General features: G+C 43.8%; 1 protein-coding gene across 2 annotated transcripts in view; it reads left to right on the top strand.

Moving 5' to 3' along the window:
* The first annotated feature begins 2097 nt into the window (after positions 1-2097).
* Positions 2098-6000, top strand: part of LOC114584856 (protein TUNAR) — a 59793-nt gene continuing 55890 nt past the window's right edge. For both annotated transcript variants that reach the window (XM_077926502.1, XM_077926525.1), the window contains exon 1: positions 2098-2550. The gene's annotated coding sequence lies outside the window, so the exon portion shown is untranslated. The remainder of the gene's footprint in view (positions 2551-6000) is intronic.

Raw genomic sequence — 6000 nt, 5'->3', positions numbered from 1 at the left:
AAAGGCAACACGGTTTTTATGTTGACTGAGATCCAGCTCAGGAAGTGCTTCAGAAGGTAAGAACATTCCCGAGGTTCATGTTCAAGCTAACAAATGGTTCTGAACTGGTGATTCAGTGCTCCTAGTCCACGTATATAGGGGACTTTAGCTTCTTCTGGTCTTCTCCAGTCTATCAGTCTACGACCAGCTGAGGCTGTATAGTCACATGACTTCTGCCCAATGTACCTTATGGAGATGCCTTTAGAGAAAAGATATCCATACTCCTGGGTCATTCCTTGCACACCATGTTAGCCATTACAGTCCTGAACAATACAGGAATGCACCCCAAGAAAGGGCTTCTTCAGCTATGTGTACTGCTGTTGCTACCTATTTTGATGCCCACCCTATAAATTTAAATGCACTGCAGCCATCTGGGCAAGTGATATTGGGAACTGTAGTTCTGAAAAGAGGGTAGGGCTGTCTACTAGAATATACAATTCTCAAGGTTCGTTCCTTAAGGAAAGTCAAGTTTCACATTGGCTTTAAATTTATAGTGGATAAAAAGGTAAAGGGACCCCTGACCATTAGGTCCAGTCATGATCGACTCAGGGGTTGCAGCGCTCATCACGCTTTATTGGCCGAGGGAGCCAGCGTTTGTCCGCAGACAGCTTCTGGGTCATGTGGCCAGCATGACTAAGCCCCTTCTGGCGAATCAGAGCTGCACACGGAAACACCGTTTACCTTCCCGCCGGAAGGTAACTTGCACTTTGTGCTTTCGAACTGCTAGGTTGGCAGGAGCTGGGACTGAACAACGGGCGCTCACCCCGTCGCAGGGATTCGAACCACTGACCTTCTGATCAGCAAGTCCTAGGCTCTGTGGTTTAACCCACAGCGCCAACTGCATCCCCACTAGAAAGCGGATGTGCATGTATGGTATGAATCCGGCCTGTCCAGCCCTCAGACCACACTGGTCCTCTTCTCTTCCTGCACAGTGGAGATCAAATCAACCACACCGGCATGTGGCTCTGCACTGGCAAATTAAAAATGCTGGGATTGGATTCCAGTTGCTTTCTTGATGTAGCAGGAGGTCAGAGGGCCAGTCCTACCATTAGGCAGAGTGAGGTGGCCTGCCTCAGGTGGCAGATCTTGGGGGACAGGGGCGCCAACTTGAATAAAATATTGGGGGCAGGCAAGTCCCGCCCTGCATAATCAATCACATGATGCAGTGCATGCAACACCATTTGAATGGCAATGTCCATCAACTTGGGGGGGGGGGCTTCAAATATTTTATTGGGGGAGGGAGGCAAAGGGACTTTGACCCCTAGGAGTTGGCTCCTATTTTGGGGAAAGTGAGAAGACAGCAGTGAGAGCCCCTCAGTTGTTCTTCCTGAGGTCCCTGAGCATTTTCCTTCTTTTGGAAGACAGGGCTGTGTTCCCCTGCCCCTTAACAAATAAGCTAGCCCACTGCCCTCAGGCACAGTGCAAAATGTAATCTCTGCTGGATAGAAGAATTGGCTATCAAAATGTTACCAGGAATCATGTCAGGGCATCTTGGCCTTTCGTCTGACCCTTATTATCACAGAATAAAGGTCCTCCTGCCTTTGGTCATTGGCCTTATTGCCTTCAGCAAATCAGGACCAGGGCAATATCCCCCCCCCCCCCAGATCCTGTTCTTCTTCATCTTTCTCGAGGAGGGAGAAAAGATACATCTGGTGAGTTAATCCCGTTGTTGTTGAACCGTGGCTGTAATGCCGAGCAAATCAGCACAAGTAAATATACACATGCTGTATAACTTTGCCAGAAGAACTTGGCTGAGCCAACAGATTTTCACTCCATGAGACAGGTTTCGCTGTATTTGTAGAGGTCTCTTTTTTAAACAACAACAACCCACAAACAAACTCCCCTTGAGGAACATTAAATTCAAAGCAATCACAAGATGCCCATCCCTTCCTGATGCTCACTAAGCTGCTGCTTGTTTCTCTGTATCATTCCGTATTGCTTCTCCAACCAACCAAACCATTTGTGTGTGTGTATATATCTATATCTATGTGCTTGCCTGGGTTTATTTGAACCCAGGGGCTGCCTTCCACTTCGAAAAAAATGAATACCATTTGATATGGGAAATGCCCGGGCATGTGAGAGCATTTTTCATCTCTGAAGAGTTCAGTTTCATTTGCTCTCCTCCTTCTGTGTTCCAAGCAGGCAGTGCAGAACGCTGTATAAATAGCCAAGCCTGTGCTACATCCAGTTTGAGATATCCAGGCATCCAGGAGGGGAAGGCACACGGCAGGGGGAAAGCACTGAGCAGCTTGCGAAACTAAAGATGATGTATATTTCAGACTCAATCTCCTGAGCAATCTTGGGAAGCTCGGATGGATTACAATAATACTTCAGCAAGGCTGCCGGCGTCCGTAAAGAGCTGTCACTTACCAAGGAGGATAAGAGCTGGAGAGAATGTCATTATTTCCTTTCCACGTAAGATAAATGTGAAGGGCTGATTCTGTGGACAGGATGAGCAGCACTGCAAAAGACGATGGCTTAAACTTTTAACATCTCTTCCAAGTGGAATATGTGAGTCTTAAGACCCTTCTTCTTCTTTTTAAAAAAACTAAAAAAAAACTGAATGGGGGTTTGAGTGGGGGGCAGTTGTTGTTTCGGAGGAAATTGCGTGACGCTAGTTTTTAGCTGCACAGTGCTATCTTGGCAACACTTGCAAGACAGATTATTCATGCCCGAGTTGTACGTTTTTCATTAATACATTTTAGCTGTTTCCATTCTGAGAACTTGGGCACAGCTGCCCAGCATACATGTTACAAAGGTGGACCTTATCTTAAGAGGAGGTCTGTAATTACAAGTATCCTGGCAAATTTTGACTGGATCCTTATTGCACAGTGATGTGGGGGTAAACCCCAGTGAAGTCAGTGGGACTTACTTCCAAATAAACATGCATGGGAACAGGCTGTGTGATTGCTCAAGCACATCCTTCCAGTTCGTTTTCTCAATCTTTGCTTTTTGCAACCATCAAGTTCTTGTTTCACCAGGATTCTCCCCCCCCCCCCCCCGCATTAGCTAGTTTCTATTCGGTGGCATTTTAAATGCTGATAAGCTGAATGTAGTCTCTGGATCAACATGAAGATTCTTAATGGGTTTATGGTTAATCTGGGCTATTCAACTTGGATCAGTTACAGAACTACTGCATGAGTGAGGAATGTGCTAATAATGCCTTAATAGAGAATGCTATTTGCAATGACAGGTGATCATTGGTTCTTTTGCTAAGAAAAATTGAAAATTACTCTTGTGCGCATATATATACAGTATGTACACACACACACACACACACACACACACACACACACACACACCAATGCCACTCGAATTAAAACACCTCAGTTTTTTAGTTGCACTTTCATGGTTTTCAATATGAATCTTAAAGGTGTAAGATGAATCTTTAGGGTAGCCTTTTAGGAAAATAACCCAGAGGCAGTGTTGAGCAAAATTATTAATTTTATAGCGATACCACAAGGGAGAAAGTATAGTTGATTGTGGAAAGTAATTAATTCGAATACTGGTTTGCATTTTAGTTATGCGATCTGCACACAAGCATGCTGACAGAGAAAAATTATAACTAAAATATATGAATAGCTGTATGCTTAATTAACAGCAGGCAAAGCTGTTATCGTTTCTGCACCGCATAAGCCATTTAGCACCCCATCTCACGGAGGGCTCACGTTAAAAAGCCACCTCATGATCAGCAGAGGAAAGGAAGTGAGATGTTAAAATAGGAAGAATTTAATATGAACTTAGTAGCTGATTAACTGTGGAATATAGGGATATAGGCAAGCAAACAAGAGTCGCCTCATGTCATATCATATTTCTCAATTATGAAAGCAGCAATCTGGATGTACTGTAGGAACGTGATTGCTTTGGCATGGTTTATTTCCTAATAGACATCAGCTGGGATTCTGAGTAAACTATTCCACAAACCAGTCAGTGGAGCAGGTTTAGTCCCATGGAAGTTTCCTGACCGTGAACTCACATGTTTGATTCTAGTCACATTTACCTAGAAGTAAATCCTAGCAGTATTGCTGCTACTTACTTTCAAAAAAATGTGCCGGAATCCTAGGCAAGCTAAGTCCCATTGTGCTCAGCATCATGCTGATTGTGCTTGGGACTGCAACCTTGGTATCACTATTCTGCTAATTTCCAAATGTCTTGCATCAAATTAAGACATTTCAAAAAGAAAAGAAAAAGATTCAGTCAAGAAAGTTTGTCGAAGATGAAAACAGTTGCACAGAACAGTGCTTCAGAAAGATTAAGTCCTTTCACGCTCTTCATGAGCACAGATTCCTTAAAAGCATTTTTGAAAAGCGATTTCCTAAATTCCATTTCCCATCCCTTTACATCTAGTACTCAAGCAAATCATTTCAATAAACTTTGGAAGCCTGAATAATACTATTCAGCACAGTGAAACGGAGCAGAGCACAAAACTGACAGCCAGAGCATTAATATTAAAGTCTCAGCCTTGCAACATGTTTTGATTTTTTCGACTGCATTATTTGAAATGTACACACACACACACACACACACACACACACGTGTATACTTTCCTAGAAGCTAATCCAATGAAAGAAGATATCCCCAAATTTCTACAATTTTCAGTGCATAGAAACTTGAAGAGAAGTTATTTTCCTGTTCATGATTTTAAGCCAATAATGGGGAGCTTAACTAAACTTTAATAAGACTAATTGAGAGGATAGCTGTTTTCTTCTCCAGTAACCTGATGCAATTCTCTCTCTCTCTCTCTCTCTCTCTCCCTCTCTCTCTCTCTCTCTCTCTGCGTGCCTTTTGGGCATTTGCACTAAGTTAAAGAACAATAATAATGTGTGTCTATTTATGCAGCAGTTACAACTGTTAATTTGGGTAACTTACTGGACAGTTTTCTCTCTTTTTTGAAGTACAAATCTGCTTAGGGTGAAAAGGATTTCAGGCAGATGATCACTCTTGAGATTCAGTGAATTCGCACATTGCATGTCCTGTCTTATTACATGGTTGTACAGGAAGATGATCATTTCCCCAATGAGCTTCGACAACAAACAGAGGATGTGCAAATACATCACCGCATCATATTCAGAGATAATCTGATTCTTATATGATGTTCGGAATGGAAATTCTGCAAATTCATCCTTATTACTTCTGCAGACTGACACGTCTCCTTCATAAGATTAAAAACAAAATCTACTTAGAAAAGAAGCAATGGGAATGCGAATAATATAATTTGGTCCAATGCTATGGGCCTGATTCAGACCCTTTCCTACACACAGGCCCCCTATGTACAACTTTCAATATGTGGTGCTATTAGGAGAGGAGAAGCACATGGGAGCCCCGTACTCAAAACAAGGGTGCATGAGAAAGGGAAGAGAGACAGTGGTTGAGGATTACGACATTTATTACGTTTTTGCATTTGACTGATGGGGTGAGACGTTTTGTTGCCTGTGAGAGACCGCTGCAGAAAATCAGAGAGGCAACTTCAGCAATGTTGCAAAGGTTGCTTAGGCACCCTCTTAGTTTCTGCATTGCTTCAGGGGTGGTGGTGTTTGCCTGGAGCATGAGAGATGGAATATGCACCGCAGGAACCTTTGCAACATAGCAGGGAAGGCTGGGGCACACCTCTTAGCTCAGAAGCCACTTGTGCCAGCACATGGTCTGAGGGCTCTGCCCCGGTGTCCTCTGCAACGTTCACTTTGCTGATGGATCGCATTGGGTTGCGTGGGGCTCCCACTGCTGATGCAGCCCCATGTTGCTGATGGTGCAATGCATCTGCTTCCCTTGGGATCTCGTAAGTAGGTGCATGATGGAGAGAGGGGAGCCACTATCCGATTAGGCTGCATCAAAAAGCATGCTCACACCAACGAACCTCTTGGAATGCTTGTGAAAGGAATGGCTAACTTTATTCCCTGCCAAGGTAGTTGTGTAATCAAAGGGGGGACCTCTTTGTTTTGCCATCTACAGGGGACTAAGGCC

Source organism: Podarcis muralis, chromosome 1 (assembly GCF_964188315.1).
Source record: "Podarcis muralis chromosome 1, rPodMur119.hap1.1, whole genome shotgun sequence".
Taxonomy (NCBI): Eukaryota; Metazoa; Chordata; class Lepidosauria; order Squamata; family Lacertidae; genus Podarcis; species Podarcis muralis.
Note: the sequence above shows the minus strand (reverse complement) of the source record. Positions and strands in the feature narration are given on the sequence as shown.